Source organism: Cebus imitator, unplaced genomic scaffold, assembly GCF_001604975.1.
Source record: "Cebus imitator isolate Cc_AM_T3 unplaced genomic scaffold, Cebus_imitator-1.0 Scaffold261, whole genome shotgun sequence".
In the NCBI taxonomy this organism is placed as follows: domain Eukaryota; kingdom Metazoa; phylum Chordata; class Mammalia; order Primates; family Cebidae; genus Cebus; species Cebus imitator.
Window position 1 is genome coordinate 3,411,573 of NW_016107576.1, and position 24,663 is coordinate 3,436,235.

The window sequence follows — 24,663 nt, forward strand, 5'->3', positions numbered from 1 at the left end:
CCCCGCCAAATTCCTTGAACTATACAAGCAATAAAATGAACTACAGGTGTGATGAATGTTATAAATATCGTGGTGAGTACAAGGAAGCAAGGGAAAACAAACTATGATGAAATTTTACTATATTGTTTAAAGAATGGGTATCTAGTTGATAAAACAAGAAAAGCTAAGAAATGATTGCTGGAAGGACAGTCTTTATCTCTGTGGAGAAGGGAGAATCAAGGAGGAACACTTGAGAGGTTTCTGAGGGCGGTGGAAGAGTTATTTTCCATTGTGGTGTTTTATTTTCTCATTTTCTAAGTTTTTAAATTGTGCATATTTTTCTTCAAATACATTTTTTTAGTTGAGGTGAAAATCACATCACATTCAAATAATCATTGTCAAGTGTACTTCTCAGTGGCATTTAGTGTATTCACAATGATGTGCAACCAACAGTTTCAAAATTTTTTTAAATTACACTCTAAAAAGACACCCTACACCTCATTAGGTAATGACTCCCTAACCCCCACCACTCAGGTCCTCTCGTAACTTTCAGTCTGCTTTTTTTTTTATGTATGGATGTGCCTATCCTGAATATGTCATATAAAAGGAATCATACAGTATGTGAAATGTTAATGTGGCTTCTTTCATTTAACATAGTGGTTTCAAGATTCATTCATGTTATAGTATGTATCAGCTTTTTTTTAATGACCAATATTTCATTATATAACAATTTACCCACTTATCTCTAATGGATATCTGGGTTATTTTCATATTTTGGGTATTATAAGTAATGCTGCTATAAACTTCTATACATCTAGTTTTATGTATTTTAATATATGTAAGATATGTATCCATGAAAAAAAGGAAAAAGATCTTGGGACTGTATGCATTACCAATAATGGCATTTCACTAAATATTGAGAGACACAAAGATGAAGTAAGCATGATCTTCACCCTCAAGGGTATATATGGAATTTTATTGTGGAATTACAAAAACAGTAATCTAACATTGCACATTTTAGAGCGTCAGTGTAGAATTGAGGCTCCCCTTGAAGTAGTTTTAAGGTAATACAAATTGAGTTAACATAGATAATTACAAAATGTGAAGTTTGTACACAGATGATTGGGTAAGATTCTTGGCTTGCCTGGATGCTGTATTCAGCTAGACAGCTGTGAATGACAAAACAAACAATAAAAACTACAGCTCTGAGATTCCTAATGACCATTCAAAAGAGAGACTAGTCTGTAAAATAAGAGATTTTTTTTTCGTTTTTTTTCAAAGTAAATATAGGTTATAGATAGTTGTAGGTAAGTTCCTGAATTGGAACACCTAGTTTTTTTTTTCCCCCCAAGCATCCTCTAAAAGATATGAAGTCAGATATCCATTGCCTAAAGTCAGTAAGTTCCGTAAGTGAAAGTAAATGAAAATCTCTGATAATTGATTTCTTCTCTTCCAAGGTAGCGATTCTCCTCCAGTCCTCAACCTCTAGAAAAAGGCAGTATTGCTGTATTTATTTTTGGATAAACTAAAAGCAGAGGGCTAAATGTCTATTAATAGCTAAAAACAAAAAGGCCTGAGAAAGTTCAATTATTTTTTCATATTTTTCTGTCAGAAGGTACAGAGAAATTGTTTATTAAATCTTAAAGCTAAATATCGTTAAAAATATTCTTTAGTAATTGCTGCCTTTCTACATGTGCGCACGCACACACCCTCCCCAACACACACACACACACACACACACACACACACACACTCTCTCTCTCTCTCACACTTATTTATAATGAATAAGTGACAGGTGATTCAGTACCAGTCTGAGTTTTAAAAGGTTACAGAGTTCCATGTATTTGTTTTTATTGTTTGGTGGTTAGCACCAGTAATGTTAGCAGTAGTAGATAATACTGTCTTCATATGTGAAGACTGATGATGTCCCATGTGCTTAGAGCTATTTTTCTTGTAGTCATGATGGATTTGCACTAGTTTATTCATACTGGATCTCCTTTAAACATCACACATTTGTAGTATTACTGATAATGCTTGTAAATGACTGATCTGATGGCTCACATTAGGTGTGTCTGGGTCGTATTTTAATTGATTCCCTCAGTTTCAGCCTTATTTCAAAAAGGATTTTATGCAACTTTCAGTAATACAGTAAGACAAACTAATTAGCTAAGGAAATCAGGATGACTGGTAAATTAGCACAATTGAGTGGCTTTTTGTGCCTGGTCCTTTTCTGACCATTTACTGGCTCTCTTTTGTTTCTTAAACTTACCCTTCCTGGGGGCTTATCTCTGCTTGGTTCCTTTCCATTCACTCATTAGTTCCCACTTGAGGAATGGCATTTATCCCAGAATACTTGAATCTCGGTGGTTTCTCACCACTTTGCACAGTTTCTAAGGGACTAAAGTACTAGGATCCCTTATTTTGTCTTTTGTGGCCTTCTGGAATAGTTCCTTGCTGCCCTCTTCTGGCTGAGACATTAGGGTGTTACTGAGCAAATTGTAGTTTTTAATGCCAGAAGTATTTTGGATAAACCAATGGTTCTCAAGGCAGGCTGCATATTAGGATCACTCTGAGGAGTTTTAAGAAAACTACGAGTGTGTGGGCCTCACTTTTGGAGCTTCTAATTTAATTGGTCTTGGGTGGAGGTGGGAGGCTGGTATTTTTTTAGGTTATTAGAATCTCTAGCCAGTGATTAAGAGCTAACTTCTAGTATTAATGACCCTTGGAATCCTGAAGGGCTTGAGCTACTTCATTAATAGTCCTCACATTTTTATATATCATATTGTGTTTTTAAAAAATAGCATTAAAGTTAGAAATAAAGAAGTATTTCTACCCTCTCAGGAAAAGAATAGACAAGGAATGGTAAGAATAAGCAATAGGATCTAAGCTTTTTGTAGTATCTACTAATACCAGAAGAGATTTTGGGAAGATACTTTGTGTTATCATTTGCCTGTTTGGTTTTCTATTTCTCAATTTTCAGTTCCTCTTTTTCTGTTTTAAGGGCTGAACCATAGGCTTCTGCATTAGTTTGGCCATTGACAGATACTAGTGGAAGATTGGAGGACAGGTAAAAGGGAGAAGCTGGGGGATTTTTTGGTTGCCATCTCTGGTAAAGGCTATTTCTCTGGTGATGGCTTCTTGTCCTTTGTGACTTTAGCTCTTTTCAGAGAGCTCCTCCTTCCATGGTCCCAATGTGTACTGGAAAATTTCCTGTATTAGTAGCTATGTCTTTTCTGAAATATATTGAGAGGCTTCTGTTTTCTTGATTGGACTCCTATTTTGGTATATCCTGTAAATACTAAAATATGCTTCTCTTTTCTCTCTTCTGTGTTTCTACCTTTTCTCCTATCTCTTCTTTGGTACTTTTCCTACTCCAATGATAGCCACCAGAATTCTGAACGATGTTTATAACAGGGTTAAGGGGTGTTGGCTCTCAAATTGGAGTCTCTAATTTTATGGAATGTTCTAAGTTTTACTTTCTGAAACTCATAAAGTATTCGTACAATATTATTTCTTAGTTGAATTAGAAACCTGATGGGAAATAAATCTTTAATACAAACTTGTTGAATACAGTTGTTAGTAGATAACTATTTGTAATCATCATCCTGCTTTGTTTGCTTGTTTTTGTCTTCTTTTGTTTGAGGTGGGGTCCTACTATGTTGCCCAGGCTGATCTCGAACTCTTAGGCTCAAATGAACCTACCACTGAAGCCTCTTGAGTAACTGGTAAATTACAGACACATGCTCCCATGCCCAGTTCATTATCTTTTTAATAATGCTTTTTATATGTTAATTATTTTGTTAAGAATACTGTTGCAGCTATTTAGTTTTTAACATTTTGACCCATGAGACAAATCTCTCTTACTAAACTTTAGTTTGAGTCATTTAAAAAAATAATAGAGTGCATTTCTTTTTCTTTCTTTTCTTTTTTGTTTTGAGATGGAGTTTCGCTCTCGTTGTTCAGCCTGGATTGCAATGGTGTGATCTCGGCTCACCTCAACCTCTGCCTCCCAGGTTCAAGCAGTTCTTCTGCCTCAGCCTCCTCAGTAGCTGAGGTTACAGGCATGCACCACCACACAGCTAATTTTGTATTTTTAGTAGAGATGGGGTTTCTCCATGTTAGTCGGGCTCTTGAACTCCCGACCTCAGGTGATCTGCCTGCCTTGGCCTCCCAAAGTGATGGGATTGCAGGTGTGAGCCACTACTCCTGGCCTATTTAGTCTTTGAAAAGGAGTAATAGGATCTTTTGTTTTTTAAAGTGGTGTATTAACTAGCTCTTGATTATGTAACCATTTGCACTATATTTCTTATTTTTTAATTTTAAAAAATTTTAGGAGCTTTTGGGGTACAGAAGGTTTTTGGTTACATGGATGAATTACATAGTGGTAAATTCTGTGATTTTACTGTACCTCTCATCAAAGTAGTGTACATTGTACCCAATATATAGTCTTTTATTTTACATTCATCTCTCCTCCTTCCCCTACTGAGTCTCCAGAGTTCATTGCATCACCCTATATGGTTTTGCATACTCATAGTGTACCTCCTACTTATAAGTGAGAACATACGGTATTTGGTTTTCCATTCCTGAGTTACTTCACCTAGAATAATGGCTTCCAGTTCCATCCAAGTTGCTGCAAAAGACATTCTGTTCCTTTTTATGGCTGAGTAGTATTACATGGTGTATATATACCATATTTTGTTTATTCTCTCATTGGTCATTGGGCACTTAGGTTGGTTCCATACCTTTGCAGTTGTGAATTTTACTGCAGCAAACATTTAAGTGCATGCCTCTTAGATACCCAGTAGTGCAATTGCTGGATTGAATTGCAGACCTACTTTTAGTTCTTTAAGGAATCTCCATACTGCTTTTTATAGAGGTTGCACTAATTTACCTTTGCACCAGCAGTGTATAAGTCTTCCTTTTTCGCTACATCCATACCAACATTTATTGTTTTTTGACTTTTTAATAATGGCCATTCTTGCAGGAATAAGGTCTCATTGTGGTGTTAATTTGCATTTCCTTGATGGTTAGTGATGTTGAGCCCTCTTTCATATGTTTTTTGGCCATTTGTATGTCTTCTTTTGAGAAATATCATTTGCCCACTTTTTGATGGGATTATTTGCTTTTTTCTTATTGATTTGAGTTCCTTGGAGATGATGGATACTAGTCCTTTGTCAGATGGCATAGTTTGCCATTATTTTCTTCCATTCTATGGGTTGTCTGCACACTCTGATGATAAATAATGTTTGTTTATTTGTTTTGCTGATTTGCACTGTATTTCTTTTGATGTGGGATTTATTTATTTAGATGTAGGCTTTGCATGATATCCAAAGCATATATAATGTATATATTTGGTAGCAAAGTTTTTGAAGTCTTGGCAGAAACATAATGAGTTTTGTGTGGTTTTGGCTTAGGTCATCTTTGGATTACTTACTTCTCCAATCTTTTTTTTTTTTGAGTCAGGGTCTCACTCTGTCACCTAGGCTAGAGTACAGTGGCACAGTCATGGCTTACTGCTGCCTTGACCCTGAAGTGATCCTTCCACCTCAGCCTCCCGAATAGCTGGGACTACAGATATATGCCACCATGCCCAGCTGTGTTTATTTTTTGCAGAGATGAGGTCTCACTATATTGTCCAGGCCGGTCTCAAGACTCCTGGCCTCAAGCATTCCTCCTGCCTCTGCCTTCCTAAGTGCTGGATTACAGGCATGAGCCAGCACACCAGCCTCCATTCCTTATAAGAGGTTCCTCTAACTTTCTATATTATTGTAGACTGTTTAAACATCTTTACTTTAATCGTATGTTTAAAACAAAAAGCTTCATGCTGCTAGATTTAAGATGTCAAGAAATCATATTTTTGGGAATTTAACTCTGTTAAAAATGAATGTTGTAAACTAATTTTATTCTCTCTTATTTGTGTGGAGACATAAAGATGAGTCATTAGTACCATTCATCTGAGTAGAGTAGAAACTGAATTTTTTTTCTTTGCGGAATGAATTGAATAAAAATATTTTCACCAAATCACTCTTTGTACCAATTCCATGTAAGGTTGCTCCAAATATATGATTTCGTGACATACATGCATGTCAAAGTATGTACTAAGTATAAAGTGTTAACTTTTCATACTTAATACTTTAATACTTTACCTACAGAGGTTCTCACTTAAAAGCCTGTTGTTCTTAAAGTTACATTAATTTTCTTTCAGGTTTAAAATTGCCTTTCAGGTTTAAAATTTTAGTTCTTAATTCTAAACTCAGTTACAAGTCCCTGGTTAGGTTCTTCTGAAACCTCAATTTGGATTTCAGGATACATTTTGTTTCTATGCCTTTTATTTCCAAAACTCACATTTTAACTTGTTTATTGAGCCTTTTTCTCCTTTTGACTTGTGGAAGTAGCTTTGTAAAAAAGAGAGAGAGAGAGAGAATGTGTGTATGTGTATGTGCGCGTGCACACATGCGTGTGTGTGCATGCGCACACCTGTGTCAGATTGCAGTGCAAGTCATTCCTTCTCAGCTAATTTCATGTAATTTATTTCAGTATGGAGGTTGGAATGATTTATTGGTTTTCTAAGAGCAAGACTTTTATAATAATGTTACACATTAAAACCTATAAGCACATAGTTACTTGTATAGATGTTACTGAAATTTAGAATTATGAACATATGAAGTAGAAGAGTTAATTTTACAAATTTATAAAAATAATTTGTAGTTGGCTTTTTACTTTTAGCTGTAATTTGTTTACTGACAAGACTGAGTTATGTAAAATATTTTAATTAAGAATATTTAAAGAGATAACTTTAACATTTTATAACAGAATTATTATATCTTGTTTTGGTTATTCATTCTAACAGTGTACATTGTACAATTAATAATGTATTAATGCAAATAAACATGATTATGATAATTTCCTCTGTAAGCCATCTAACAGTGCTGAGGAGAATCTATAAGAAGTATAGGTCAGTAGTGAATAAAAAAACTGAATGAAAAATCTGGTTAATGAAATCTAAATTAAAAGATTTTAAGCATAATTTTAATTTATATATATGTATATTTTTTTGAGATGGAGTCTTGCTCAGTTGCCCAGGTTGGAGTGCAGTGGCGCCATCTCGGAACACTGCAACCTTTGCCTCCCGGGTTCAAGCGATTCTCCTGCCTCAGCCTCCTGAGTAGCTGGGACTACAGGAGTGCACCACCATGCCTGGCTAATTTTTGTATTGAGATGGGGTTTCACCATGTTGGCCAGGCTGGTTTCGACCTGGTCTTGAGGTCAGGCTGGTCTGAGCTCAAGTGATCCGCCCCCCTCAATCTCCTCCCAAAGTGTTGAGATTTCAGGCGTGAGCCACCGTACCTGGCCTATAATTTTTATTTAGTTTTTCCAGTGATGGCATGAGTGAGTGTCCATATTTAAAGTTATTTTGGTTTACACATGGCCTTTGTTTTTTATTTATGAGAAAAAAAATTAACAAAATAAATTCAGGGGTAGTACAGAAATGCAAATCTAGAGGACTTAAAATGTGCCTGAAAAGTTTTTTTATTTGATATGACAGAATAACTTAGAGGTCAAATATTTTAATATTTGTATATATTATAGATGCCAGTTAGCCCCATTGACAAGTTTCTCTTATATGGAAAAGGCCACAAAATGTCTTCTACTGATGTTAGATTAGTTGATTATCTAGGGAAAAATATCTGAAATAAGCTAGGCCAGTTTGATTTTCTCACTCAGCAATTACTTTATTGACTAGTTTTATTAGTTCCTTCAGTCAACAAGTATTTATTGAAGGCTTATTATATGTTTGGTTGCTAGAGATACAAGGATGGAAAATTCAGATAAAGTTTCTGCTCAAACAAAGAAATTAAATTGGCTAGACATGGAAATAGGGGCATCCAAGAGGGAAGGTCTATAAATTTGTGCTGTTAAGATCTATAGAACTCCTCCGATTCCTGCCATTATAAAAAACTTAGTGGTTTAGTTATTTCTTCAGTTCTGTGAGCTACCCCAGCATCCTTTCAGTCTTTCCAATAAGATGGAACACCTCCCCCTTACTCTTATTTTTAATTTCTTAAATTTGTTTTAAGCCAAAAGAGCCTAACCAATATATAAATTGGACTTAAGGTGAGGTTTCATTATGGACTTAGCTTTGGTCAGATGGCTAGATGGCTAGTCTTATATCTAACAGATTGGCTGTGAAGATGTGGAATTGGAATACAAATGATAGCTTCTTTACAGTTCAAATCTTAGGGTAGGGAAATGAGCATTTCACAGCAGAAAGTTTTGTTCTGAACAAAACAGTGTCCACTGTAATGTATATCTATCAAATATACTGCATTGTTTTTGGTTAGGACTTGGAAGTTTTATTTCATTGCATCATGTTTTTGATTAAGAGTTTGTAGGAACTTTGTGCAACAAGAGGTTATAATGTTTATACTTATTAATATTCTGACCGAGGTTGAAGTCTTCATTCTAGAAAGAAAAAAATGCAAAAATACTCTGATCTCAGAAGATATGAAAACTATCACTTTTCAGAATTACTGATTTTGTTTTTGAACCAGCTGTTTTAATAGTTTCATGTTCAACTTTTTGTATTTGTCATAGCTTATTTATTAAATGAATCACTATGTCGCCACATTCTATAGTGATTTACATAGAGATGTTTAGTAAATGTGGCATGATTTAAATTTAACAATTAAATGTATAGAATTTCACCATAAGATTGATTTAAGTGCATTCATTATTGCAATCGCAAGGTTACAAATTGAGTTTCAGAAAAATATTTAAGGACTCCTTTTAAAAAACTTTTGGTTTTGAACTAATGTTAGACTTACGGAAAAGTTGCAAAAATAGTAGAGTTTATATATATACCCCCTTTATCCTAGGTTTCACTTTCTCTAGTTTCAGCTACCTAAGGTCAGCCTTTGTCTGAAAATTGATGAGTACATTATAAGAAAATATTTTGAAGGGGAGAGAGAAGAGATGGAGGTCTCATTCTGTCACCCAGGCTGGAATGCAGTGGTGCAGTCATAGCTCACTGTAGCCTTGAACTCCAGGGCTCAAGCAGTCCTCCTGCCTCAGCCTCCCAGTGAACCACCACACCTGGCTATTTTATTATTGTTGCTGTTAATCGAATTTGCCTAACTTGTAAATTAGACTTAATTATAGGTATGTATAGGATAAAACGTATATGTAGTGTTCAATATTATTTGCAGTTTCACCCATCCACTGGGGGTCTTGGGATACATTCCCTGGGCATGGGGTGGTGGGACTACTGTGTTCCTTACCCAGTTTCATCTAATGTTAACATTTTGTACAACCATGGGACAGTTATTAAACTAGGAGGTTGACATTGATACATATTATTAACTACAGGCCTTATTTGAATTCCATGTATTGTTCCTCTAATGCCTTTTTTTGATCAGGATAGAATCCAGGATTGCACATTAGATTTAGTTGTCTTTATTCTGCAGTCTGTAATCGTTTTGCAGACTTTTTGTCTTTTATGACTACACTTTGAGTTTGTACAATGCTCTGTCATGATTGGGCCAAAGTTACGCATATTTGACAACAATACCACAGAAACAATATGTCTTTTATCATGGGGTTCATGATGTGTGTCCTCTTTATTGGTGATACTGACCTTGATCACTTGTTAAGGTGGTTTCTGCTGGGTTTCTCCACTGTAAAACTATCTCTTTGCAGTGAATAAATTTCTTAGAAGATACTTTGAGACTATGCAGATAAAATCTGAGGCTCTTTCTTTATTCTTAAAATTTTTTTTTAATTTGTGTAAATTTATGGTCTTTGTTCTTTTTAATCTAATTAATTACTAAGACCTATAGTTTTATCATTCAAAATGAATCTTTCTTTTTTGGGGGGGATCAAGTTTAGATCAGTTTCCTTAAATTCATTTTATCATTCATGGCCAGGTATGCAAAAACGAAAAACACGAGGGATGCAAAAATGAACAAGATCCGCATCTTGTAGTAGCACGTAATAGTAGGCTTTGGCATCAGACAGATCTGATTTCAAACCCTAAATTTTAATCTTGGAGTCCTGTGAGGTTATGCAAGTTGCTTATCTTTGTTGAACCTCAAATTATCTCACAGAATTATTAGTAAGGGATAAATTGGAAATTCTAGAAAAGGCAAAATAGTCTACAATGCCAGTACATTGTTGGTTGACTTGGGCTGCGAGTGAGGTGTTGACTCAGAGGGAGCTGAGGAGCCTTTGGGGATGAAGGCAATATCTTATCTCTTTATTTTTCTAAAACTTTATACTGTACATTTGAGATGAGTATATTTTATTGTAGGCAAATTATATTTTAATGAAATTGATTTGAAAACCAAGTTGGTTCTCTTTGAATCTAGTTTTCCATTTAATGGCATAAAATAAGACATGTAGAATTCATAAGTCTTAGGTTTTAGAAATCAGTCATCTAGCTCTCCCTTATCCAGAGGAGTCTTGTGACAGCCTAGCATTTGCAGAGTAGTTTAAGAGTTTAAGTCTGTAGTTGTGACACAGTAAGAAATATATTTTTGGTCCTACCCCCAGTTCCTGACACAGAGAACATAAAGGCCGTTATAATTTCCTAAGTTGTAGGAGTGCTGTCCTATGTCGTTTAAATATTTGGTCATTGACCCTGGTTCCTGTCTCAGAACTCCTAAATCCCTTTACATTTTTGTGGTGATATTAGTGTCTTTTGTTGGAATGGGGTGACACTTGGGCTCCTGCATAGCTTCAGAATGGGGGCTGGTCAACAGAAAGTCCACACCATAATTAGAACCTTGGAAATTTCAGCCCCACTTCCATCTTCTGGAAAGGGGAGAGGGACTGGAGATTGAATTAATAATTGATTATTCCTACATGATGAACACTAAAAATTATTAAACCATGGGATTTAAAGAGCTTCTAGGTTGCGTTGAAATGCTGGGAGCTTGACGAGTCCAGAGAGGCCATGAAGTTCTGTGTACCTCCTCAACCTTGCCTTATACATCTCTTCCATTTGGCTGTTTCTGAGCTGCATTCATTATAATAAACTGGTAAACGTAACTAAAGTGCCTTCCTGAGTTCTGTGAGTTGTCATAGCAAATTATCGAACCTAATGGAAGATGTCATGGAAACCTCAGATTTATAACCAAGCCAGACAGGAGTTTGTGGATAACCTGAGGAACCCTACTAGAAATTGACATCTGAAGTGGGAGCAGTCTTGTTGGGACTGAACCTTTAAGCTGTGGGTTCTGCACTAACTCTGAGCAGAATTGGGTTAAATTGGAGGACACTCGGTGACTGCAGAGAACTGGAGAATTGCTTGGTGTGGAAAACCCACACATTAAGAACCACTGGTGTTTCTGTGTGAGAATAGAAGAAAAACAAATGTTTTTCCTTTAGTAGTCATTGCATTTCCGCATGTCTTTAGGTTTGAGGCTCTCCAATTATTCTTTTTCTTCTTAAGTAAATTCAGACTCAGGATCTTTCTGATCTCCTTTGGTCTCCTTAGATTCTTCTAAATTAATTATCTAGGGAGTTTGACTGTCTAGAGGTTCAGATTAACTGAAGTAAGTTTCTTGGGACTCCTTTGAGTACAGAATTCTGTTCTTCCCTTTGCAACCACAGAACTGGCTGGATTCCAGTGAGCTCCTGAAAGTTATTATTTGTTAATCTGTAGTTTTCCAGATGTTTGGTTGGCATACGCTTGTGTTATCTATATGAACCTTACGATTAATTTATTCTTTTCCAAAGTACTCAAGGATTTTGGTAGAGAAAAAAGTTTTATATGCGTACTTTAAAATCTTGTTACTTTCCATGTGATCTAAAAGTCATTTTCTATGGAAAAGAGATCAGTGTTTTAAAATTATAGCTTTTTCTTTTTTTTTTTTTTTTTTTTTTCTTTTTTCTTTTTTTGTTTTTTTTATTTTGGTAGTAGGCAAAGGAAGAAGTACTGTTGTAATTTATAGTGCTCAAAATGTTAATTGGCTTCATAAAAAAGTCACCTTAATTTTTTTTTTTCTCTGATGGAGACAAAATTATTCGGTAGCTCTTCCTTAGAAAGACCAAAGGCTGAGGGGAGAAAGCTGAAACAATGACATATAGCTGTGTAGATAGTAATATATTTAAATGGAAATTCTGAATCTGTAGGTAAGCTACTAAATGAGACTGCTTAAAGGGAAGGGCGGAGCTTTTGAGTCACCTGTAGTTAGTGTAGTTAATAAAATTTTGTTGATATCACGATGGCATTAAGCTGTGTTGGATAAATTATAAATAATGTGTTCAATTTAAATCTGAGGTAATTTTTACAGTTTAAAGCATTGTTTATTTTATACCTTGTACCAAATGCTATGTTATTCTTTTAAATGTTAACTAATGGCATTTAGTAAATCTTTATATATATTTAAAAGCATTATTGATTGGAAAAGTTTATAAATTTTGTTGTTTGGTTATACAACTGTGAGAACCTATTTTAGGGGTGAGGTGCAGGGGTAATAACTAAAAATCACCAACTTTCTACTAGCTATTTCTACAGGTTGTAAATTTTGGCCAAGTACTTTGGAGGATTGAAATAGTTCTCATGAGGTTCAGCTTTACAAATCCAAATTTAAAGTGCCATGGCAAATGTATCTTTGGTATTTTTTGTCCTGATTATCTAGAATAAAGCCAAAGTGCACTTTTATTAAATGCATCATTAAGATTAGACCAAATGTTGCAATGTAGCTATCTATAGCAGAAACATAGTTTGGAATAATATCTTTAAAGTTTCTGTTTCTCTTCAGTGGCAGATGTTACACATTCTAAGTTGGAAACCCCCATGGTAATAGATTTTGATTGAGAACTTGTCAGTCATTGTAGCAGCTGCTTTAGACCACATTTATATTTAAATAGGAGAAGGTGATCTGTTTAGAATTTTTAAAGTTGTTGCCATGGCAAAGTAACTTGCTATCTCATCTTTTTATCTTTGCCATTGAAGTCATCTATCTGGCTGCTTATTCCCGGGAGTGAGGAGGATGAACTGTTCTGTTGGAAAGCTTTTATTAGGACAATGCTGAATGCTTCCTAATGGGATATAAGTTAGAGAGACGAAAGCTTTCAGAAACCATGGCTTTGGTTAGATATAATTAGAATTGATTTTTTTCTCAATTAAAAACAGGCAAGATAAAGCTAAAACATTTTTTAAGAAAAATATGAGCTTAATTTAACACTATTTTTGACAAATTCAATGAATAACGTATTCAAATTAAATGCTATGAAAAGGAATTTCTTTGAATGAGTCTATTATTTCTATAGTATGAAACACTTTGTAAATCTGTCTTTATAAAATTGTATATTATGTTTTGTTTTGTTTCGTTTTTAAAAAAACATGTCCAGTGTCTTCTGCTGCCCAGTTTTTTTTAACTTGTTCTCTTGAAAACCATGGCAGAGGGCAGGATGTGGTGGCTCAAACTTGTAATACCAGCATGATGGGAAGCCAAGGCCAGAGGACCCCTTGAGCTCAGGAGTTCCAGACCAGCCTGGGCAACAGAGCGAGACTCTGTCTCTACCAAAAACCAAAAATGTGCCTTGTAGTCTAGCTACTTAAGAGGCTGCAGTGGGAGGATCTTTGAGCCCAGGTTTTCAAGGATACATGAGCTATGATCACACCACTGTGTTCTAGCCTGGGCAACAGAGAAAAACTTTTGTCTCAAAGAAAAAGAAAAGAAAACCATGGCATCATAATCTGGTTAGTATAAATGATTTTGTGTTTCATATTAACTTTACTTTTATTACATTAAATGTCTTTAAAGGAAAATAAATTTATTTAAAGGAAGAATATTAGTGCAATTCTTGTCAAGCTAATAATTTCCTACATGATGGATATTAACTCCATACTAAAGCTTAATGTTTGTTTTTGTCATCAGACAATGTATACACTAGTAGTCAAAGCTACACAAATTGAGGGCGATTGGCAAGTGGCAAATTGTCATTTGCCAACAGAGACCTCCCAAATAAAAAGAATTTGACGTTCAGAGGCACACAGAAGGGAGTAAGAAGATTTTTTCCAGTAGTTGTATATTGTAAGGCTAAGTGACATGTCTTTGATTAATTTGAGATATTTTGTATTATACTGGCTTGGTAGCTTTAAGGCATACTGCATATTTGTAATGTCATATCCTAAAATAATGTGACTTGTGACATTTACTGAGACAGAATTATGATTTCTTGGTCATTGGAGCATATGGAAGACCATCTAATAAAATATCAAGTCTTGTATTTAAAATGAAGATACTCACTTAATACTTAAGCAGCTTTTCAAATAGAAAAGGCCTTTTGGACCTCAAGCCCAAGAGGAAGCAAGGCATTGTCAAATTTATCAAGTCTTCTTTCCATTCTACTGGCTATTTGGTAATGCCTTTGTGGCTAATTACTTGAGAGAAATGAGTTCAGTAGCTGAAGGTTAATACTTATTTTGTTTTTCAGAGATGCAGAAATATAAAGATATGGAGAACATGAGAAATTAAAAGTAACTAAAGGAAAGTTTGGGTCATTGATTTTGTGGTTTTAATACAGTCATGTACCACATAAGGATGTTTTAATCAACAAAGGACTGCATATACAATGGTGGTCCCATAAAATTATAATAGAGCTAAAAAATTCCTATATCCTAATGACATCATACCTGTTGTAACTTGTAGTACAACACATAATCTTTTCTGTGCTTAGATACACAAATACCATTGTGTTACAATTACCTGCATTTAGTACAGTAACATGCTATATAGGTTTGTAGCCTATGAGCAGTAGGCTATAATATCTATTAATAGGTTTGTGTGGTCGGGCGCGGTAGCTCAAACCTGTGGTCCCAGCACTTTGGGAGGCCGAGGCGGGTGGATCACGAGGTCAAGAGATCGAGGCCATCCTGGTCAACAGGGTAAAACCTCGTCTCTACTAAAAATACAAAAAAAATTAGCTGGGCATGATGGTGTGTGCCTGTAGTCCCAGCTACTCGGGAGGCTGAGGCAGAAGAATTGCTTGAACCCAGGAGGCGGAGGTTGCGGTGAGTCGAGATCGTGCCATTGCACTCCAGTCTGGGCAACAACAGCGAAACTCCGTCTCAAAAAAAACAAAACAGGTTTGTGTATGTAAACTCTGATGTTGACACTGATAAAATCACTGAACAAAGGCGATTTTCAGAACATATATCTGTCATTAGGAGATGTATAACCGTACACATTTAAAAACTAATAAAAATCTTAGAGAACCCTAAATATTTGTAAGTTTTAAGTGAATTTTAATAAGAATTTATCAACTATCATGTATCATGAATATTTTAATCACTTAATAAATATTGGACAGTGTCTCAAACAAATTCAGATATATCTGTGCTAGGCAAGTTTTACTCAAAAAAGGAAATACTAATATGATAATTTTTTTTTTTTTTTGAAATGGAGTCTCGCTCTGTCACCAGACTGGAGTACAGTGGTATGATTCAGCTCACTGCAACCTCTACCTCCCAGGTTAAGTGATTTCCCTGCCTCAGCCTTCTGGGTAGCTGGGGCTATAGACCATATACCACCATGCCCAGCTAATTTTTTTTTGTATTTTAGTATAGATGGGGTTTCACTGTGTTGGCCACGGTGATCTTGAACTACTGACCTTGTGATCCACCCACCTTGACCTCCCAAAGTGCTGGGATTATAGGGGTGAGCCACCATGCCTGGCCAAGAATTTTTTAAATAGGCAGTTTTTTATTCCCTTTAAGAAGTCTAGAATACCAATTTTGAAATCCTTAGTAAATGTTCTTTTTCTTGAATCCTCATATTTACATATGGCCACAAATTAGACTCTCTCTATTTGAATAGACTAGCATCTAAATTATTAGATGATATTGTGATTAAATGTGTAGTAAGTTTGTGATGATATAATTTGGCATGTTGCAGAAGATACGAACATTGAGAATATATAGTTTATCATAATTACATTCCAACTGAATATTTACATATGCAATAGTAATAGAAATGGAATTTTAAAAATTTAGAATACAATATATTGATAGTAGTAAAATAGATGCAGGATTGTATCTCAGTCCCTTTTGTCTAAATGGAGAAATATTTTATTTCAAAAATAGTAATTCCTGAGAATTTGTACTTGTGAATTCTTTTTTTTTTTTTTGGAGACAGGGCTTCCCCTTGTCACTCAGGCTGGAGTGCAGTAGCATGATCTTGGCTCACTGCAGCCTCGAACTCCTGGACTCAAGTGATCCTTCCTCTTCAGCACCCCAAGTAGCTGGAACTACAGGTCCATGCCACCACACCTGGCTAATTTTTTTTGTATTTTTTGTAGACATAGGGCTTTGCCATGTTGCCCAGGCTGGTCTTGAACCCCTGGAGCTTAAGCAATCTGCCTGTCTCAGCCCTCTAAAATGCTAGGATTACAGGCATTACCCACCATCCCCAGCTGTGAATCCTTATCCTTATTTGCTTTTCAGTTATTTTTCATTATGATAAAATATACATAACATAAAACTTGCCATTGAAATCCGTTTTTAAGTGTATATAGTTCATTAAGTATGTTCATAGTGTTGTGCAACCATTATTCCTATCTATTTATAGAACTTTATCATCATGTCAAACTCAAACTCTATACATTAAACAGTAACTTTCCATTTTCCCCTTCCCCCAACCCCTGGGTAAATGCTGTTCTGTCTCACTCTGTGAATTTGACTATTCCAGGTACCTCATGTAAATAGAGTCATAAAGCACTGGATTTTGTATTTGTATTGTTGTGTGTGACTTTTTTCACTTAGCATAATGTCTTCAATATTTATTCATGTTATATAGCATGTATGGAATTTCATTCCTTTTTAAGGCTGAGTACTATTACATTGTATGTATGCCACATTTTGTTAATTCATTCATCTATTCATGGACCCTTGGATTGCTTCTACCTTTTGACTTTTCGTGACTAGTGCTGCCACGAACCTGGTATACAAATACCTGTTTGAGTGCCTGCTTTTACTTCTTTTGAATATAGACCCAGAAGTGGAATTGCTCAGTAATATCGTAATTCTATCTTTCACTTTTTGAGGAATCATCATACCATTTTCCATGTCAGCTGCACAGTTTTACATTTCCACCAGTAATGCACAAGGATGCCAATGAATTCACATACTTGCTAACCCTTGTTATTTTCTTTCTTTTTTTAATAACCATCCTAAAGGGCTAGAAGTGTATTCTTACTTGTTTTTACTTCTGCATAAAATTACCCTGTCTTCACTGGGTATACTATTTCTTCTTTGGAAAATCTTGCTCAATGTAAAAGACAGATTACTTAGATAAGGTATCGAGAAAAAACTCTTATTGCATTTGTTGCATTAAGGGAGAATTATCTCTAACAATAGAATTGCTAAATAAGTTCATTCATTCATTCAAAAAATGTGTATTGAATGCCCGCTTACACTATGTCGGGCAGTGTTCTAAGCTTTGAGTATACAGTGATAAATGAGATAATCATGGCCCCTGCTTTGAGGGAGCTTGCGTTGTAGTGAGAGAGACATATGATAAATTAACGAATACAAAATTAAAATATCACTTTCATGATATTTATCTGACATTGTGCTTTCAAAGATAATGTATACAATATTCAGTGAAAATACTAATATTAAATAAAATACATATTGCAAGATTGTATGTATTCCAGCTATAACCTCATTTTTAAAATGCTTGTGAAAGGAAACAATGTCATGAAAATACTAACAGTGGTTCTAGGATGATCCAATTCATTGATTTCTTTTTTTTCCTTAACTAAAATTTCTTCAAGTATGCATATATTGTTACCTTAGAAACTACAAATAATTCCATAAACAATAAATTAATAAACACTAATTTTGGGATGATGTTTAATTTGACTTTCCTGTTTCCAGTTGTGACCAAAAGTGCTAAGTATTATTGAACATTTTTTCTACCTTAATTATGCCAAGTAAATGCAAGGCTTATTGTAATTCATGCCAGGTAAATCCAAGGTTTATTGTGATTGAATGTTAATTTTAGCTCTAGGAAGATAGTTCTTATTTTTGGTCAGTTTGCAATACTATTAGGATATTATGGACAAAATAGAAAGTATGATTTTTAAAATTGCGCAGTATTTATTAATGGAAAATTGCCATTTTTATCAAAAATAAAAATAGTGGAAAATTCACTGTAGTTCTTTCACTATAGTTCTTTCTGACTAAAAACTGTGTAATATATGAGTAGATAAAATATGTATTAGTCTGTTTTCACACTGCTATAAAAAATACCTGAGATTGGATAATTCATAAAAGAAAGAGGTTTAATTGACTCACAGTTCCACATGGCTGGGGAGGCCTCAGGAAACTTAAAATGGTGGTGGAAGGTGAACTGGGAAACAAGGCACATCTTACAAGATGGTGGGGGGAGCTACTACTTTTTAACCATCAGATCATCTGAGAACTCATCAGATCATGAAAACAGCATGGGGGAACCCGCCCCCATGATCTAGTCACTTGCCTTCCACCCTTAACATGTGAGTATTACAGGTACCTCCCACAACACATGGAGATTACAATTTGAAATGAGATTTATGTTGAAACACAAAGCCAAACCATATCATTCTATCTCAGGCCCCTCCCAAATTTCATGTCCTTCTCACATTTCAAAACAATACCTTCCCAACAGTCCCTCAAAGTCTTAACTCATTCTAGCATTAATCCAAAAGTCCAAGTCTAAAGTCTCATCTGAGACAAGGCAAGTGCCTTCCACCTGTGAGCCTGTAAAATCACAAACAAGTTAGTTACTTCCAAGATACAAGAAGAATACAGGCATTTGGTAAATGTCCTCATTCCAACTTGGAGAAATTGGACAAAACAAAGGGGCCATAGGTAGGCCCCATGCAAGTCAGAAACCTGGCAGGGCAGTCATTAAATCTTAAAGCTCCAAAACCTCATTTGACCCCATATCTCACATCCAGGGCATGCTGAGGCAAGGGATAGGCTCCCATGGCCTTGGGGAGCTCTGCCCCTGTGGCTCTGCAGGGCACAGCCCTTGCAGCTGCTTTCATGGGCTGGCATTGAGTGCTTGTAGCGTTTCCAGATACCTGGTGCAAGCTGTTGGTGGACCTACTTTTCTGGCATCTGGAGGATGGTGGCCCTCTTCTCACAGCTTGACTAGGCAGTGCCCCAGTGAGGTCTCTCTCTGGGGGCTCCAACCCCACATTTCTCTTCTACACTGCCCTAGCAGAGGTTCTCCAGAGGGCTTTGCCCCTGCAGCAGACTTTTGTCTGGCCATCCAGGTGTTTCCATAGATGCTCTGAAATCTAGGCAGAAGTTCCCAAACCTCAACTCTTGTCCTCTGTGCACCCACGGGTCCAAAACCACATAGAAGCTGCCAGTGCTTGTGGGTATGAACCATCTGAAACAAAAGCCTGAGCTATACCTTGGCCCCTTTTAGCCACAGCTGGAGCTGGAGCAGCAGGAATGCAGGATGCTGTCCCAGGGCTGCATAGAGCAGCAGAGGCCCAGCTGATGATACCATTGTTCCTTCTTAGGCCTCTGGGCCTATGATGGGAAGGGCTGCCACGAAGATCTCTGACATGCCCTAGACATTTTCCCCATTGTCTTGGTTATTAAATTTGGCTCCTCATTACTTATGCACATTTTTGCAGCTGGCTTAAATTCTTTTCCAGAAAATGACTTTTTTGTTTCTACCACAGAGTCAGACTACAGATTTTCTAAACCTTTATACCCTGCTTCCCTTTTAAAATAAGTTCAAGTGTAAGTTTCTTTGTGAACACACCTGACTGACTGCTTTCAGAAAAAGCTATGTAAGTTATAAGTTTCTTCTGCCAAAGAAAGAAAAGAAAAAAAAAAAAGAAATTTCTTCTGCCAGATAACCTACATCATCTCTCTGAAGTTCAAAGTTTCACACATCTCTAGGGCAGGGGAAATGCCACCAGTATGTTTGCTAAAGCATAGCAAGAGGCACCTTTGCTTCAATATCCAATAAATTATTTTTTCCATCTGAGACCACCTCAGCCTGGACTCCGTTGTCCATATCACTCTCAGCCGTTTGGTCAAAGCCATTCAACAGGTCTCTAGGAAGTTCCAAACTTTCCCTCTTCCTGTCTTCTTCTGAGCCCTCTGAACTGTTCCCAGCCTCTGTCTGTTACCCAGTTCCAACATCACTTGCACATTTTTAGGGAAGTGAAAATGATTTCACTTTCATATGATCTTTATAGCAGTGCGCCACTCCTGGTAACGATTTTCTGTGTTAGTCTGTTTTCACACTGCTATAAAGAATACCTGAGACTGGGTAATTAATAAAGGAAAGAGAGTTAATTGACTGATAGTTCCATGTGGCTGGAGAGATCTCAGGAAGATTAAAATTATGGCAGAAGGTGAAGGGGAGGCAAGGCATGTCTTACATGGTGGCAGGAGAGAGAGCGCAGAGGTGACTGCCACTTTTAACTATCAGACCTTGGGAGAACTCACTATCACGAGAACAGCATTGGGGGAAACTGCCCTTGTGATGCAATTACCTCCCTCCCTCAACTTGGCAATTACAGGCAATCCCCAACTTGGCAATTACAGGTCCCTTCCTCAACACCTGGGGATTATAATTTGAGATGAGATTTGGGTGGGGATGCAAAGCCAAAGCATATTAAAATAGTACTGAATTTTGAATAACTTATTATGAATTCATGTTACAGTCTGATTTGAAGAGTACCTGTTTAGCATAACAATATAGTACATTGCCTAGTAATAGAATAATGCTTTAAGAAGAAGCTCTGGAGAGGGGAAGGGTGCTTCTTTTTTAAAAAAATTTTCAACTGAGTAATAACTTTATTAGATGCCGGATATTTATCACACATTGCATGTTAGCATGTAGTATTTCTAACCTTATAAAAGTTGATAGTATAGATGAGAATATTGAGGCCCAAGAGAGTCAGTTAATATTTCCAAAGTCACAAATTAATATGTATATTTGAGTTAAAAAAAAATTTACTAAGAGAGAGCCTGAAGATAATTTCAGGTAAGCCCTAGTAATGGATGTTTTCATAGGATTCTTATGTCTGATTCAGAATCATTAACTCCACAATAATCTAACTTACCTAGTTTACAAGGTAACTAGCTTTGAATTTATTTTGTCTCCTCAACACTTTCTAGGAGGAAGCTTTTCTTAAGAACCAATCCCTGCATTGAAGTGAGAGAAAATGGAGGTCAGGTGACTAGGGTTTGGATGTATAAGAATTCAATAAAAGGAAGGAAAATTAGGTATTATTTAAGATATACTGAGCTTAATTCTATTTTCTTACGGGATTTAAGTAGATTCTTATGAGTTAAATGTTTAAAAGAAATGTAAGCCTGGATGTAGTGGCTCATGCCTGTAATCCCAGCACTTTGGGAGGCCAGAGGCAGGCAGATCACTTGAGGTCAGGAGTTTGAGACCAGTCTGGCCAACATGGTGAAACCTCATCTCCACTAAAACAAAAAATTAGCTAGGCGTGGTGGTGCGCACCTGTAATCCCAACTACGAAGGAGGCTGAGGCGGGAGAATCGCTTAAACCTGGGAGGCAGAGGTTGCAGTGAATCCACATCATGCTACTGCACTCCAGCCTGGGTGACAAAAAGAAGAAAAAAGAAATATAAGTTATGTTATATCTTATAGGAGTTAAGTTTAATTAAATACAAAAATTATTCATTAAGTATTCTAGCATTTATAGGAAATTAAAAATATATATCAGACTCGTATAGTACCCTTAATGTTTATATCCATTTATTCTGTTTTACTCTTTGATTATTAGTATCTGTTAATTACTTGTTAAATAAAATTTGGCTTTTTCTTTATGTAGATGCTGACTGAAATGGCCACTGAAATATAGAGAAAACCCCTCATTCCATGCTTTGTCTGTTAATTGGTACTATAAATTGTCATTCTGGTTTATAAATCAGATTCCTTTGTGTATATTTAATGTGAGTTCATTTCTCAAAGTTTATTTGTAAAGTCCTTGGTTAATTTTAAGCCAGTTGTATTTTTGTTCTAGTGTTCTTTAGATAAAACTATTGGAATTTGTTAAACTTATTCCTACACTATGGCTCCTGGCATTTGTGGTCAAATAGTTTTTAAAAGTATATACATTTCTAGCAGAAAAATCCCAATTTCAATCTTGGTATACATTTAAAATTGGTTTTCAGAATGCATTTGAGGTTAAATTTCCTCAAAAAAATAACAGTGTACATTGTTTGCTTGAAGAATACCTGGCAGGAGCATAAATGACAGTCTTAACTCCTTAGTTTAGAGAGATTTTATCTGTAAGAAAAAATTTTCAAAGGCCAAAGCTTCTAAGCCTTTTATGATATTTTACTACATGCTTGTTCCCCCTTATTGTACCTAAATTCATGGTACTTAACAATTTTGATCTATAGCAACCAGCCAAAGAAACCAACAATTTCTGTTCAACTAAAAGGTAGGAATTGATACCTGTATTTTTGTTTGTTTCGTGTTGTTTTTGTTTTTTGAAAAAACACAAATTCTCCTCCTTTTATAAAATCACCTAAAGTGTATGGGCTTTGCTTGACGTGTTAATGTGATCATTACCTGTTTGTAGTGCACTAATGAGCTTGGCCTCTTTTTTTTGAAAAATGAAAAAGTTCTCTTCCCAGATTTTCTAGAACAGCCCCAATTTCTTACAGTCAGGATTATTTTATCTGCTGTATATGCTAAGCATTGTTTTACTTTTCTTCTAAATTTATTTTAAAAGTGATTTCCTTAAGTATGCGATCTAAGGTTTATCATTGGGTGGGTTTTATTTTTAAGTAACTTCTTATATAAATATTTATCTATGTAAATATATAACAGAAAAGGCCTTGCCTGGACAGTGTGTGTTACAGTTACCTTAGTTATACTTTGTCAGCCTCAGGGCTGCATAAGTTCCACTAGGTTGGTATCTTAGATTGTTAATTACCTAGCCAGTTTTCTGATTCTCTCATCTGTAGTAGGCAGAATAATCCCCCTCCCTTCAAGATGGCTGTGTCCTAATCCCTGGAATTTGTGGATATGTTACTTTAGTGCCAAAGGGTAATTAAAATAGCAAATGGGATTAAGTTAATTAGGTATCTTTAAAATACGATTATTTTGGATTATCCACATTGCCCAGTGTTAATCACTAGGATCCTTAAATTGTGGAAGAGGGAACCAAAAGTGCTATTTGAGAAAGACTTTATTGGTCATTGCTGGCTTTGAAGATGGAGGAGTGGGAAGCATGAGGAAAGGAATGAAGGCAACCTCTAAAAGCTGGTTAAGGCAAGAAAATGGATTCTCCCCTAGAGACTCTAGAACAAAACAGTTCTGCTGACACCTTGATTTTTGCCTCGTGGGACCCATTTTAGTTTTTTCATCTGTAGAACGGTAACATAATAAATTTGTGTTCTTTTAAGCCACCAAATTGTGGTAATTTGTTATGACAGTCATAGAAAAATAATACACCATGTAACTGTCATTGCCTTTCCTTTTTGTCATTCACCCTAGACCTGGGTAGATAGATACTCCCTGTTCTGCCTGGGACTGCTTTTTTCCCCTCCCTGACTTCAGAGCTACTGTTTATAGGCTTTCCGCCACTATTAAGATTGTGTTAGCCAGGGTTCTTATTTGCAGACAAGAGTCTACTGTAGCTAGTTTAAGTAAGGTTTTATAGCATAGAGAATTGTTAGGAGGGCTAAAGGAGGTGGTTGAGCTTCCAAGAAAGGCTCTCAAAACCATACTGCAGAATCAGCCTATGGAGCTGATAGCTGATAGCTTTGTTCTGAAAGCCACAGAGTCAGGTGGCTCCTACCTCAGGTTCCAGATCATTTTGGAGATCTGGCTGAAGACTATTTTGCCTTTTTCTTGACCTAAATCTTCTTTGGTTCACACTGCAGGAGACTATCTGGCCCTGCCCTTACCTGTCTGATCTTATCTCCTATTAGTTTGTCCCTATTCACTTTGTTCTAGGAGCATCATTATCTTGCTGTTCACAAGTCAAATGTTCCTGTAGCAGGAAGATGCCTGTAATTCATGGCACTTAAAATTTTAATTTACAGCAACCATTCAAAGAAACCAACCATTTATATTCAACTAGAAGGTAGGAATTGACAACAGATAAAATAATCCTGATTATAAGAAATTGGGGCTGTCTTGGAAAATCTTCCCCTTTTACCTTTTTTGTCTATGACCATTGGATCACCATTCATTTTTTCAATTATAATTCAGATATCCAGGATGAGAGAGACTCACTTTCCATGCTGATCCAAATAAGGGTTGCTAGTCTCTCTCACCTTAGCTCCACTTGCAGTGGGGATGAAGAACTGCGGGAAAATCAAAGGGTTTTCTTTTTCAGTCACATCAAGAAGATGGAAAGTAAGATTTTTCAAAAATAGCGTTTTCTAAATTTTCTGATGGCTGAGATTAGAAGCAATAGCCTTCTAAACTTTCTGATGACTGGTGGAGATGGTGGAGCCATCATTTTCTCAAAGGAGGAAAGATGATGTAGCAAAGGTAAGACTTGTTATGTAAATTTAAGCCAATGATCAATGATAAGAGTTTCTCTACTCAGTCCTTCCTTTCTTTCTGGTGCAGAGGTAGACACCCTTAAAAATTGAGATTTCCTTTATAGATATAGATTGGTTTTGTAAACGTGTTTCAAAATAGTCAGCTAAATGACAGACAG

The 24,663-nt window shown here is 36.0% G+C and overlaps 1 protein-coding gene and 1 long non-coding RNA gene across 3 annotated transcripts in view; both read left to right on the forward strand.

The window, feature by feature from the left end:
• Positions 1-24,663, forward strand: part of HS2ST1 (heparan sulfate 2-O-sulfotransferase 1) — a 189,282-nt gene that overhangs the window by 50,194 nt on the left and 114,425 nt on the right. The gene's annotated exons all lie outside the window — the stretch shown is intronic.
• LOC108283513 lies at positions 16,267-20,770 on the forward strand. The gene is made up of 2 exons (XR_001816867.1): positions 16,267-18,336; positions 20,356-20,770. It is a non-coding gene; the product is annotated as an uncharacterized LOC108283513 (long non-coding RNA).